This window comes from Chaetodon trifascialis, chromosome 9 (genome assembly GCF_039877785.1).
Source record: "Chaetodon trifascialis isolate fChaTrf1 chromosome 9, fChaTrf1.hap1, whole genome shotgun sequence".
NCBI lineage: Eukaryota > Metazoa > Chordata > Actinopteri > Chaetodontiformes > Chaetodontidae > Chaetodon > Chaetodon trifascialis.
In genome coordinates, this window is record NC_092064.1 from 16,003,244 (window position 1) to 16,018,677 (window position 15,434).

At 43.4% G+C, this 15,434-nt stretch overlaps 1 long non-coding RNA gene across 1 annotated transcript; it reads left to right on the plus strand.

Moving 5' to 3' along the window:
* Positions 1 to 620: 620 nt before the first annotated feature.
* On the plus strand, positions 621 to 12,500 carry LOC139336617 (uncharacterized). Its single transcript, XR_011602484.1, has 3 exons — positions 621 to 720; positions 1,369 to 3,772; positions 11,770 to 12,500. It is a non-coding gene; the product is annotated as an uncharacterized lncRNA (long non-coding RNA).
* The last annotated feature ends 2,934 nt before the right edge of the window (positions 12,501 to 15,434 follow it).

The window sequence follows — 15,434 nt, forward strand, 5'->3', positions numbered from 1 at the left end:
GTGTGTGTGTGTGTGTGCGCACTGTGAATGTTGCTCAGGTATGCACGCATAACAAAAACCTTGTTATATGCTCAATTTTCAGCAGGATGTGTTTTTGTTTTTGGCAGCCAGATGGAGAGAGGGGGAGACTGAGTGTGTGTGTGTTTGTGCATGTGTGTGTTTTCCATATGTGCATGCATATTAGAAAATATGAATGTATTGCGTGTGTATTATTCATGTTGCAGGGTTATGAATGGTATTCACATGTCCTGAGAGCTTTCCACCAGCAGCGTCCGTCCACAGTGTTCTCGAAGCTTCTCTCTTAGTGAGGGAAGGGTGAAAAAAGCAAACGAAAGGACAGCGAATGAGAGTGGGGGAGGTGGAGAGGTGGTGATGGAATATAGGGGGAAGCAGAGACAGAGGGTGAGGTGGGGTGCTTGGGGGGTACAGAAGGAAGAAGGAGAAGAGATGGAGGGAGAAAGTGGGAGGCAGAGAAGGACAAATATAGAGAGAACTGGGGAATGGAGGGGGTGAGAGGAAGGGAGGCAAATGTGGGAAACACTGTGGGAGAGACAGAGAGAGGAGGAGGAGGAGGAGGAGGAGGAGGGATGAGGGATGCTGCATTTTACTGATAGCACAGACTGAGGCTGCAGGAGCAGACAGAAGGATGGAGAGAATCGATGAGAGAGGTAGAAATTAAGAGAGAGGAGAGGAGCAGTGCACGACAGGATTCCCACGCAGGTAAAATATCAAACAGCTACAAACTAATTCTGAAATATTTCGATATTTTGAATACTGACAGTCTTGAATAATTAGAGAGGCCTTTTCTTCCACAACAGCTGCATCCAAGATTTCCTGGATGTCACAGAAGAGCAGTCAACCTCTCAAACCTTTCATCCATCCATCCATAAATGCAGACATATGTTCTCTCCCTCTAACACTGCCTCCATCCATCCATCCATCCATCCATCCATCCATCCATCCATCCATCCATCCATCCATCCATCCATCCAAATTCTTTTATTCTCTCCCTCATCTGGCAAGCTCCTCCTCTCACTTCACCCCATATCCATCTTACAATCATCTCTCCATTCCACCCACACACAAGCTTCTCTCTACAACCTCCCCCCGTCTTCTTCTTCACCCCCCTCCCCCTCCTCCTCTTCCTCCTTCTCCTCCCTGCCTCCTCTCTCTCCCTCCGTATCTCCTCTGCTGTCACTTCCACAGATCCTGAGGGCATATCTTTTTTTTATTCATCTCCACATACCCTTCTTCTTCTTCTTCCTCTTCTTCTTCTCCGATTCCTCTCTGTCTCTCTCTGCTGTTTGCAGGGAACATTTACCACGGCTTCAGCTTTTCTTTGTCTTCTCTGTTTTCTTTCCCCCCCAGACTGTGACAAACATGCACTTGAGGATGCAGCAGGAGGGGGTAAAGAGAGGGAAAAAAGGAGCAAACTTGCATCACTGACCACAGCAAGTGAAAAGACACTTCTCCTATCAGAAGAGGAGGGAAGAAACCACCTGTAATAGAGACAACAGCTGCAAGAACACAGAGAAGAATTCAAAGGCAGGCTCCTGCCTCTGTTGGGGAAATTGAGTCTCCCTCTTTCCCTTTTGTCTCTCTGCTTGACTGTCTATCCACAGGCAGTCCCTCCATCTGTCTCAACAGGATGCATAGGCGTCATTTTGGTGTCTGGGACTAAGAGAAATGCTGAACGGATCCTGACGTGTGGTTAGAGAGAGAGGGGACAGAAAAAAAAGGCAGAGGAACATTTGCAAGCTTCTGGAAGGAAAAGGGAGGAGAGAGCAGTATGAGTCAGAGCACAGCAGCTAGAATATTGTGTATTCTGCATGCGAGAGGAGAGGTAGAGGGAGATGGAGGAACAATGAGAGCGATATAGGGGGGGAAAGGGAGAGGACTTGGGCAGAATTGAGCAGTCACTAGACAGAGGAAGGACAGGATGAGGACAGAAGCAGCCACACTGGCAGGTGGTGAGTGAGAAATAGGCCAAGTGAATCAGCTTGCTAGAGGGAGACGAAGGCGAGAAGAGGTTGAGTTTAGAAAGTGGAAGATTTGGTATGACTGAAGAGGGTTGAGGGAAGGTTGAATGAAGGTTTGCTGCAGGGTAGACAAACAGTGAAGGGCGGGCTTAATGAAAAACTGCTCGAGCGGCCACAGGGGAGAAAGTCTTGAGTGACTGTGTCTTGCCACAGGGTGGGAACCCGACTGAGGTTTGCATATGGGAGGACAAGCTTCGAGAAGGTTGATAGAAAAGACAGAACATGGAAAGAAGAGGGATTAAGGAGCAGAACAGAGCGTAGAGATAAGGAACAAATCAGGCCAGATCAGAGCAAAATTTTACAACCAAGCCAGAGAGCTAAAAAGGACAGTTAGATTGCCGAACACTGCAGACCAGAGAACATGTCATCCAACGCACAACGACGTGGACATGGAAACTTTAACTGTGACAGCAACACAGCAAGAAGTTCCTGTTAAATATTGATGCCGACCAGCAACTCTGGAAAGAGCTCGCTCCTTGCACCGCAGAGAGGGGAACCAAAAGGAGGAAACACGGCTGATTTTTTATTCTGAGGCATTTTTACACAGGAACAGACAAGCTGTTAAGTGCGTCAGATGACAGCCGAGTGCGGTTAAGTTGAGATGTTGCTACAAATTAAGACAAGGAGCACAAATTAGCCGGGACTCTGCTTCCTGGAGGTTTTTTTGGCCAGCTGTGCAGTTTCTTGCGGAGAGTGGAGCGACTACAGAGAGAAGAGCTGGACTTTTATCTCGTGTGGGAACAGCAAGGGTGAAGACAATTAACATGTGAGAGATCTGCGAGACCACAGGACGAGAGCAGCCTCTTTCTTTTCTACGACAACAAGAACCAGCCCTGGCTGAGGAGATTTCTATTTTGGATTGGCACGCTGCACCTGCTTTGACAGGCACTCTGGGATGCATCACTGCCTGATGAGAAAAGCCAGACACTCCTGAAGCATTCATAAATGTCTCCTATTTTTATTTTTGTCCTGGACTGATTGGAGCAGTTCCAACTATTCTGAAAATGGCCTCATTACTGAGATTCGGCCAGTGGAGGATTGTTGTTATGGCTTGAGGAAATACAAGTGTGGAAATGCTTTGATGCGCATCAACACGAAGGATTCTTTAATTGGGAGCAGGATGTATACTTTGTTTTTGGCTCTGTGACTAAATAAGCCACAATGGGTGATTCACCAACTTGATATCATCAAGAAAGACTTCCTTCAGTGCGACCTGACCCGCAGATTCCTCAAAACATCACCACAATAACACAGAGAGACGCCACACTCTCCATTGAGCTGTGGACTGACCAGCTACGTGTTGTGTGTGTGGCGGCGTGGGGGTGTCAGGACTGTCAAGGAGCTTGGCTGTGTTTGCGCGTATGCTTGTGTGGATGTAGAGGTGTGTGTGTTTGTGTGTGCTGAGCTTTGAACCCAGCTGTGTCTGAGCGTATTTTCAAAGCATCGCTCGGAGCTGAGTGTGTACGTGTGTGTGTGTGTTTGTGTGTGTGTGTGTGTGTGTGTGCGTTGCCTGGATTCTCCCCACCAGCGACAGAGCTGGACCTGAACAGCAGTGGTGAGAGGGGGGACAGGGAGGGGGAGAAGGAGCAGCAGGAGGAGGAGGAGGAGGAGGAGGAGGAGGAGAGGGAGGTGAAAGAAACCAGCAGGACGGAGGAGAAGAAAAAACTGACAGCATGCTCGGATAAAGAGAAGAAAGAAAGGAGTTTTTGGCTGCCCCCTTGGTGCAATGTGTGGTGAGTACATGTATGGTACACTTTCATGGTCAGTGCACATGTATGAGTGTGTTTATATCCACCAATGAGCATCACAGAGTTTGGCCAAGGTCAAAGGTAAAAAGTCAGTGAGTGGACTCATACTCATACTTGGACTATTAAGACAATTGACGTTATTGGATGCAGGTAAAGTGAACTGTAGGTCCAGTGGAACACATCATGTCTCAGTCCCACAGTTTAATGTAGGTCACATGATACAGTGCCCGGTGGGTCCAGTGTGGCACCTGAATGTGAACTGAACCAACCCCACAAGACATGTTTAACCACACAGGCTGCCCCCAGGATTCATGTCAGAGGATGCCTCATCTGAATGTACACTCATCTGTGTCAGTAATAAGTTACACACCTGCATGCAGTAAATAGATCTGCATCTCCTGTTCCAATATGCAGGCACAAAATCAACTGATGGCCATTAAACCACATCATTGACCAAAGAACATATCAACATAACTGTTGTATACAGCGTGTTAAAGTAGACTTATTCATTTTTGTGAACATTAACATTCTACCAGCACCAAAAACTGGAAAAGACTCTATGAGATGTGAAGTCTGACACTGAAATCACAGGAGATAGATGCCTCTCATGCTTCTGGATGATGGGGAGTAAGGCTCTTATTTGCTGTGACTTTGTTGTCAGGCAAACTGTGTTTCTGTCTAGCTCGGTTGCTTGTGTTTGTGTGAGAGATGCATTTGATATCATAGCAGTGAATGCATCACATGCTGCAGGGCAATGCCATTACGTTCATGCTGTTCTGCAAGTGTTTTACAGCTGAGAACATCTCAGAGCGTCACACACTGATGCAGTTTATGAAGCACGCACCTAAAGAACATTTAGTGTCACAAATGTCTATATTATTCTGATTATCTTATCAAAAGCATGTATTGGACACACTTTAGGCTTTCTCTCACACTTACACCTTCACACTGATGCACTTTCTCTCTCTCGTCACTTGCTGTCATGAAAACACTGTAATGAGTCACTCCCTCTTACAGTAAAGCACACTCATGCTCTCTTTGCCTCCCTGGTTCATCCTCACACACACTATAAAAACACACATGCACAGACGTGGAAGAAGCAGGGCTGTGGCTGAGCAGAAGTGACAGTGGCTTCATGGCCGCAGGCCTCGTATACTTGCAGCGCTGGCCGGCCGAGCTTGTAATGAGGCTGTGGAACGTTCTAGTGTCATATGGATCTGGTTTCCACACCATCACTGTGTGTGTTGACTTGTGTGTTTTAGTGTGAGAGACAGAAACATGAGACTTTGTGAATGCGTTTAAAGTGTGTGTTTACATGTGGGCTTTAGAACGTGACTTTGCAATCATGCAAGGAGATATCTCTGGGCAACAAACGGCTGGTCTTCACAGCTCAGCCAGGCCACACAAGCTCTCTTTAAGTACTTGTGTGTGCATGCATCATTGATCTCTGCAAAGACTGAACATGGAGTCAGAGTATTGTAGCCAGAAGTAAAGCTGTAAGACCATTGATTGAGACTTTCTGAGGAGTCAATAACACTAACAATCAATGAGTCCAATCAATATCTGCTATTCCTCCTTTCCCTGATCATCATGTGATAGACACAGTACAGAGCGCCAAATGGAACTCAGTTTGTTTATATTGTATTTTACATTATTCATATTTTGCCTCACTTGTCAATAATCAAATATGTTGGAACGTGATTGGGGTGAAAGAGGTCATCGCGTTCAGTGGGAGTAAGGCCAAACTTCACTCTCAGATTATTTATATTTCACTTGACAACACAGATCATTTTTTCTTTCGTTAAACTGGCAATTGACAAGACTCCTCTTTAAAGCATCATTATGAAGTAGACGTTGATTGCACAGTTTAATGGCTATAGAATAATGAAACTATCAGCATTTAGATTAGTTCTCTATAAGCCTCGCTTCCATGAAGCAATTCTGTCTGCTGCCGGCGGTGACCTCATGGGAAAATGAGGGCTGACTGGCGTGAGTCGATACTCACACTGTTATTGGTCCATAAAGACAATTACACATTACCTCTTCAGTTAACATGCTTCTTTTGTTACTCTTATTTCTAAAGTGGTGTTGATTTTCTCTTCATGGAAATTTGGACAGAAATAGTGTGTCTTGTGTTGCTTGTGTTGCTGCTGAGCTCTGAGGAAAACACAATATGATCTGGTTGTCTTTATGACAGCGGCGCCAAGACGGCGGAAATGCATGGGGGGGGGGGTGAAAAGTTGTCTGTTTCCACTTTAATGTGTCAGGAGTCTCAGTGGCAGCTGGTGATGATTTGCCTGATCAAATAATCATCCGGATAATAAGGATGAGACAGACAGAGATGTGAGATAGATTACATTTATTTGCAAGTACTTGAAGACTTTTTTTTTTTTTTGCTTTTATCAGATTGCGAGCAGACAGGAAATGAGGGGAGAGAGGTGAGAGAGGTGGGGGATGCAACAGAGATCTACAGCTGAACTCAAAATCTGGAATATTGCAATAACACGGTTGAGGTCTTAAACCCTTTAAGACCCCCAGGACGCCCCGAGACAGATTAACTTGCAATGAATGGCAGACAGGGAAGATAAGAGCTTGTCGGGAATTGTAAGAGTCCAGAGTCTGAGGAAGGTCTCTGAGGCTGTTATCAAGACAAATAGCCCAAAAGAGACAGAAGTTCTGAGTGTCACAGAGGATGTCCACATGTCCTTAATGAAGACACTGAACCCCTAATTGCTCCTGATGGTCAGACCAGCATGATGCAAGCTCGCTATAAGGGTGAAGGATGTTTAGCATGGAGTGTGTTTTCAGCTCCGCCATGCTGTTTAAGTGACCAGCAGTTACAACTAGAATTCAGTTCGATGTGGTTTTATTAGTAAAGATGAGGAGGAGGATTTGGAGAGCTGACCGCAGGATGATATGAACCTGAAGCACAGGAACAAGTGACTGGGGAACCAGGGTTTAAATACTGCATGCTGATGACATTTGGGGAGCAAGTGTGCTGGTTGATGCAATCAGGAGGAGTGTTTGCAGGTGTGCAGAGGGATCGCGCCACCCATAAAATGCACAACAGGCACAGCTGGACTATAGAAACCATGGCGGGAAGATGACACTTTTAGGTTCCTTCTGTGGTCACAAGTTATTTAGTGCACTATCAATCTTTCTGCCTTTCAACATCATGTCAAATCATTTTATCAACAAGAACATTCTCTTGCATTCATCACTAATCTGCTGCATTGCATATTGTAATGTAGAAATACTGAGAAATGAGAAGAGGGGAGGGAGAGGGAGACAGGAACACTGGAAACACCAGGGAAAGGCAAACGGGAGACACAAAAGGGAAAAAACCCTGGAGCACAGGACCGTGACAGAGGCCACGTCAGTTTATGACCTATAACTGTATTTAGCTGAAGACACAGTGAGTCAAACTAGTTCATCTACTGCAAATGTAGAAGGATTACAGTTCATCACATCACTAAAAGAATGTAAGAGGAAGAGGATGAGCACTAAAACATTCATTCTAACCTTCTCTGTCTGTTGGCTCGACGATGGCTGACAGCTGCCAGCTGTGTGGCACAGGTGACGAGCTGGTGGCTGCAGGGAATGAAATTCATCTCTATGAAAACGTCCTCTTGAAGGGAAACAGGATGAAATTTGCTGTTATGAGAACTACCACCCGCCCTGCACTGACTATGATTGATGGGGAGATAAAACACCGCGTTGATCCAATGTGACTCTTTTCACATCCAGATGTAATAACATAATTAAACCATCTACAATGTGTGCGTGGGTTTTACTCTGTGTGAAATGATTCCACAGTAACACACAGAGTATGGATGAAATGCCACCTTGTTGCTGGAGTTGATCAGTCGGCACATACACTAAACAGACTGTTTTGTTAAAACTAGTGATCTCTCAATCATATGTGTCCAGTGTGAATGTAAAGTCGCCTAAGATGATGGAGAAGACAGAGCTCTTTATGCATTCTCAGTTGCTCATTAGCAGCATTGCAGTCAGTGCCAGTCAGTTCAAGAGAAGACTTCGAGGACATTCTGTACTACTCTGCACACACTGCAGCTAAACTTCAGTGTGTGTAGTAGTTATACTGTACATTCAGTCTTGTTAATGAGATGAACTCAGAGAGAGTGCCGCAGCGCAAGGATGTACATTAATGCATTTTTAAGACATTTGTACTGTACGTCTGCATTTGTCTGGCTGCCTGTTACTCGACCTGTCTGTCTCTGTGCCTGTCTCTGTGCCTGTCTCTTTCTCTGTCTTGTACAGTGTTTGTCTGTCTCTTTGTTCAACTGTCTTATTATTTATCTATATTTGGAAAATATGGAGGCTCTATTTATTTATCTATCTATATGTGGAAAATATGGAGGCTCGTGGAGTCACCTATCAACTGAAGCAGTAATTAAGTTACATAAAATATCTAATGATGGCTACAGGTGAAAATATCTTTATCACTGCCTCCACAAATCTGCAATTTAACCAATCCCCATATCGCCTGTAAAAGATTGTAATTACGTTCAGTCTTTGCAGTACTGCTGGAAAATAAATCATTTCCCCATGTAATAATGCAATTCAAATCCCTAGTGATGAGCCCACGTCAGATAAAATCAAACCTCATCCTCAACAGACTCCACCTATTGAAATCTCACTAATAAGGCCTAAAATTAAGCACTTAGTTTAAGAAGTCTGTTGAGAGAGTTACCCATCCTCAGAGGAAGAACTACCTGTGTAATGAAGTCCAAAATAATCAAGAACTCTAAACCTCTTGGTTATATCTGCACTGATTATTTGTTACCAGCTATATCAGGAACAAACTGTTCACATTTACAAACACCAAATATATCATTTCTCTTAATTAATGACATGTAATTTAAAACATGCATCTTCATTCCCTTCTAGATATTTCCATGAGATTATGATTATAATCGCAATGTAACTGCCCACTGCACTGCAGATGGACCATCCGTGGGGAATTTATATCACACCATACATAAATTAATTTGACAGGGAAATAGGCAGAGCAGCTATCTGCACCAATTATGATGAATATTATGCATGAGCTTCATAGGACAGACTGCCTTGCATTGTTCATTCGGTGGGGAAGCCGTTGGTGAATTCCCCAGTGCTACTGCATTTACACTACGCAGCACCATGTCCTCAATGTTTGGTTCAAAAACATGTGTAGTATAACATTTGGATGTGCGGCTTTTGCAACATGCAGCCGCCACTTACGATCATTGTGCAGTGACTTTAATTGCACGTTTAATTACACTGCTTTCTGATACACAGGAAGAAGTTTTTAACTGATCCTGACTGAAATCCAGATTGAAATGGACACAAATGAGCTTCAATTTAAAAACTATCTTGCACCTGTGACAATTAATGAGAAAAACCTTCATAATTACACAAAATGAATTAGATTTTAGCGTTTTATGGGGTAAAGGGTAAAAAAAGTTATTGCAAGACAATCTCATTTGTTCCTCCTCTATTGTTACAGAGGCTTAATGGCTGAAATCGAATGGATGTATTCAAATATTAATCTGAATGACTAAATGCTTGAGCTGCTGCAGTTCATTAAGGTTGTGTGTTCTTGAAGGGAGGGAATGAACGAGCAGCAGAGAAAGAGAGTGTGTTCTTGGAGTATTCTGTAATGCTGCAGTTATACATTATGGAATGGTGCATGTGTAAATATGCAGGATATATATGTGATAAATCAGGCTTATGCTTTATTTGTAGACGGGCTGCAGGCCAACCACTGACTCAATCTTCCTCTTTATATATATACACACATTCACAAAATACACATATAGCAAACATGTTTAAATCTAAATCCTGTGAATGCCTGGAGGAAGTCACACAATTTGGCGCACGTGCAGATACTGAACAAAAAGAGAGAGAGAAAAAAAAAAAAGGTGCATGCGCGCTTATGTTGGCTTTAATAAGTATCCTCTCTCGTCAGTGTCTAATTTCAATGCCTTCAGAAGTTCAGAGATGGCAGGTGAATATACCCAATCAGGAGTAGAGACTCATTATTTGCATACATTGTTTCATGCAGTTTAGGGTCACAGTTATGGTACTTCATTGCTGCAAACTGTCAGAGTACCAAACTGCAATACAACATATGCAAATCAAATGTAAAACAATATCATCATTACAAGCAATTGGGGCAGCTGGAGTCTACAGTTCATAACACCTGTTCCAGTCAACGCTTGGACAGGTAAATAAAGGTAAAAGCGTCTGCTTCAGAAATGTCAGACTTGTGTTCGTGTCACACCAAATTATCTCCAATGTGTATTCTTTTTAATCTGCTGTACTTGCTACTCTTTGTTTTCACCATTTTTTGTCATTTTCCCATTTTTTTTTCTCTCCTATCTTTGCGCTTTACGGCCCTGAGTTTTGAGGTGTGCCATGCATTCCCTCTAATTGGGTTGGAAATAATCACATTACACTGCTGAATGGCTAAGCTGCATCAAAAGATAGTGCTATGTCCCCGTCCTTATGCTACATACACATACTTGCACTCTCATGCCCGCACACACTTGCATACGCATACACACACACACACACACACACACACACACACACACACACACACACACACACACACACACACACACACACACACACACACACACACACACACACACACACACACACACACACACACACACACACACACACACACACACACACAGCCCTGGGCTGCCAGAACAGCTGCTGGATGTTGAAATGTTTACCCAGAAACAAAAAGAGAAGACAGAACAACAAGTGGAGAGTAAAGCAAACAAAAGAAGAGGAGGCAGAGAAAGAGAAACTTTTGTTGTGTTTGCATCTACAGTATGTGCACAAGAATGGTGATCGGGGAGAGGCTGTATTTGTCCATAATAAGACATCATAAAACAATGTATTTCCAGTGATCTATGTCATTCTGTGCTTTAATAGAAGGGATTTGAATTATTGTCAAAATCATCTCATATAACTGACAAGTGGAACGAATTGTCGACAGCTCAGTGTAGTGGAAATCTCACATTCTGTGCAAAGCCCAGGAGTCACTCTCATTTTAGCGCGCGCACACACACACGCACGCACACATACAGACGTAAATACACACACTCACACTGTCCTCTTCCTAACCTCCCTTTCTATCTGTGCTCCAAAACTGTCTCAGGGGACTGCAGATAATTCCCTCATCAGCATCTGAGCTCATTCATTTTTAATGGACACCATTGATCTCTCGTCAGCACTGATGCTCAGTGAAAGCTGAACAGAAAGAAGGAGGCTGAGGACTATTAGACATCTGAACACCAGCTTTAATTTTGTTCTTTAGGTGATATCAAAAAAGGGATTTAATCAGAGTTATATATATATAAGGTGTATAAGGAGGAGAGAAGAAGTGATAGAAGAATAAAAAACGGAATACACAAAAGGATGGTGGAGCGTGAATGCTAAGAGGGCCTGTATACAACACATAGGCAACTCCTTGATCACACTGAAAAAAGGTGAGGGATGGACGAGGAACAGGAAGTAGAAAGAGGTGAGAACAAGAGCAGTAGAAGAAGTGGAAGGAAGAGCTGAAAGGAGGAAAAGAGCAAAGAAAATGAGATGAATGGCAAGAAGATAAAGAGGACAAAAAGATCCAGAAGGATGAGGAAAACGGACAAACTAAGACAAAATCTCATTGAATTCTCCACTGACTTCTAACTTTTTTACACTTTGTGATGAATATTCAATATCCAGATGCATGAATAAAAAGTATGTGGCTAAAAAGTGTGTGTGTGTGTGTGTGTGTGTGTGTGTGTGTGTGTGTGTGTGTGTGTGTGTGCGTGTGTGCGTGTGTGTTAGGGAAAGAGAGGGACAATTTTCAGCTACTCTTTGTCAGAAATAATTAACCTGTTTTTTCTCCTCTCCCTCTTATTTCCATTTGCCTCTCTCCTCTCTTTAATTTCAACTTTCCAACTCTCCATATCCAGGCGTCGCGCCCTGTGGGGGTGGGGTTCTGTGATGGTAACCATGGTCCCCGGCGGCCGCTATGTCTGCAGCGCTCACGCAAGAGAGGAAGACTCTACGAACGACCGCGAGGAGCGAATTTTAGCTGTGCTGGGCATCATCGGAACCATCCTCAATCTTTTGGTGGTCATATTTGTCTACATCTACACCTCTGTCACCTAAGGTGTGCAGCAAGACGAGTGTGAGACGGGAGTCACCACACTGTCACCCTCCTCTTTAAGTATTTATATACTGAGAGGGTTTGATTATTCAGTGTAAGATGTGAGGATCATTGGCAGTGTGTTCAGCTGGATAGTAGCCATATTTATCTACACCTGCATCGCTGCTTGTCCCTGAAGGCAGCTTTGCTCTGTTAGCTAAAGACCACTGCCAATCACAGAGAAGGAGCTACAGGTGGAATCATGCTCCACTTTTAAAGCCGCCCCATTTTTCATCCACATGTCAAACTGCTGCTGACAGTGTGTCCAGTCCAGTAATGATGATATGTCTGTGTATTCATACTGATCCATGAGTGGGGTACAGCACTGCTGTGACGGCTTGAGCCAAGTGTTTTTAATCTGATGGTTGTTGTGTTTGACCGCCGCATCTTCCACGTTGTCACATGATATGTAAAAGCGTGTGGTTTCTGTCTTAAATTTTACTTATGATATTATCACTGCCAGTTCAATCCATGTAAATGGTTTGAATGAAAAGCACCCTTAAATCTTGAATAGAACATTGGCACAGACAATAATCGCTCTTTCTGTGGTGAGGACAGTCACTGAAAAAGTTTTACATGGACCTAATGTGTCCACACCTGAGCACACCAGAGGAGAGATTCCTGGCTGTGCTTGGAGTCATCGGCATTGTGCTCAACCTCCTGCTGCTCGTCTTTGTCTATATATACACCTCCACCTGATATATGTGCCTGAACACAGTATTGGTTATAAGATAAGTTGCCACACCTGATAGCACCTGTACCTAACAGCCACGGGTCAGTGATCGCATTGCCAACCACACCATATATATACTTGTATATATTGTACCAAAGCACATCCTGGTTCATAGCTGACTTGGGGATTGAGTTAAAGTCTAGGTGTTTTTCTGTGCCTAACAATGCAGTGATACTCTGACAATGACATGGGTGATGAGGCAAAAGTGACATCCAGAGGCTAAGAACAGGAGGTTTGTTCACAGACTAATTTATAATAGAAATACACTTGACAAAATGTCCCCTTTTTGTATAAATTTGTGCCCCAAAGTTAGTGTTTTCGTAGATAGACTGCTCTTTCACATATGTGCATGATGAGATATTTACTTAAGCTTGTATTGCTATAATCTTTATCACACTTTGACCAAAATACCTGATGTAAAAACTGTCATTTTTACAGTCATCCTATTTATTCCACATGCTTATTGATGTTGAAAACACCCAGACATGGAACTAGATGGCATCAATGTTTCAGTCTGTGCAGCAGCTCTGCACAGCATCAAAGATCCCTCTGTGGAAGGTCAGCACCGCAGAGTAATGGTCTATTTTCTGGTGTCATGTTTCTGTGATTGGATCTGTAAGCCAGGCACGGAGCAGCATCCGAGAGGGCAAAGCATGGAGCTGAGACAATGTGACATAAGTCAAGGCAGCATTCGATTGCAGCACAACATGAAAGGCCACAACACTAAGGAAGGAATGAGGTTGAACCAGCGTGGATTGTCTGAAAAAAGACGACATAAAACCTCTGTACAAGGCTACACCATCTGTCTGGAAACTTGTAAAGGCGCAAAAAACTCCCTGGGATTGGGTTACAGCATTTCCACTGGAGCTGCATGTCACTATGGATATGATTTTAGGTTGAAGCACTGTGCCTCTAATGGGGGAGCAAACATAAATGCAGCTGACATGCGAGCAGCGAGGACTGGCCTGAATCTACATTTCATCCTTGTCATTCTCTTCTCCACCAACAAGCTAACGCCAGAGAAGACATAGTACTGAGAGCCAATGCTGTCCTCTCACATAGCACAATACTTTTATATGTACACACACATACACCCGTGAGCGGATTTCATTTCATACACCATCAGTCAGATGTTCAGAGGGGCGGACACATCGACGAGGACCCCAGAAACTCTGACTGCTCACTTAATGTACTGCAATTTTACATGTTGGCTTGTGAGAAAAAGTAGCAACATTTTTTTGATAATTATTGCATATAAGAGTCCTTGTTCAATTGTGTATGTATGCTCTTAGTTTTAGCATCGGTTTATCATGGAGTGTTATGTTTGGAAAGGTGACGCTGAAAGTCACAATCGCTACTCTGGCAAATGTTTGGGATGAAACTCAACAAATATCTCTGGTTCTGGTGGCCACAGTCTATTTTTATAAAGTTTAGAAGGTTCAGGTTCAGTATAAGAAGACTGGATGAGCACATGACAACAAATTGCCTGCAGTAATAACAAAGAATTTTCCTAGGAATTATTAGTAGCTTTCTCAATTTCTAGAACAACAAAAAGGACAAATCAAAAAGATTCATATTTCTATTACCTGTCATGTGTAAGTACCATGCCCGGGGTCTCTCTCTCTCTTTCTAAGGCACAATGTGTAAGATATGGCCAGAATTTTAAACCTTTATTATGAGCACAATGTGAAGGAATAACAGTTCTGACATTATGCCGACGATGTCTTTGTATTCTACTGAAGTTAGCATGCTAACCGGCTAGCTGCGGCTCGTCCTGTCTCATAATTCTCCATTCTAAGTAACCACTTTGTACCTCAAGAAACAATAGTCTTATAGCCCCCCGTGGAATCGGCTGGGAGATGTAGGCAAGTTTGCTACATCTCACAAGTGCTCTTAGCTTTTTTTAGTCTAATGAATAAACAAAATAAACTCACAAAATGTCAAGATGACAATATTCTTACACCTATTTTCCTTATTTAACAGAAAAATATGACTATACACCATCTCAAATCAAGTTTCTCTCTTTCAAAGAACTCTTTTGCCAAACTAACTCATTGAAAAAAAAGTTTCATTCCAACTCGACACAAACAAAATAAAAGTCACCAAGACCGTTTTTCCACTGTTACAACAAACACTGTCTCTGGTTTGGTTCTCTGAATTAGGTATACAAATATTCCAGCTCATGACACAGCTTTCCCACTCGCGTCATGCCTCTCCTGTCCCTGTCTACCATGTCTTCATCATCCCTGGAGTCAGAATCCTGCTTGGAACCGCTGTAAATCACCTCAGCACTGCTTTCCCTGTCATCAAACTGGCCTCCCTCTGCCTGCCTCAGAGGCTGTGTTTGGTCTCGGTCTGGTTGTGTTCACTTGGAGGCTGCTGAGTTGCCCGCAGTGTAAACACCAACAATCCCCTGGTGCTCTGAGCTCTCAGTCCGAGCAGACCAGAATCAGCTAATAGGTCCACTAGCTGCATTGCGGACTGAGCTAATGAGTTAACAGCAGCTAGTAGCTACAGCCAAAGATAGCTACAGCTGTAAGAGCAACAGTGAGCGGTGACTGTGACCTTCGAAGGGTGGCCAGTTCTTACGTTTTGTACCTTTGGAGGAAAACTAAGGCTTATCACAACTTAGGGTTTATTTCTGAAGCTCAGACCATCAGTTCTATCAGTTCTATCTATGTTAACACTGTACGCAC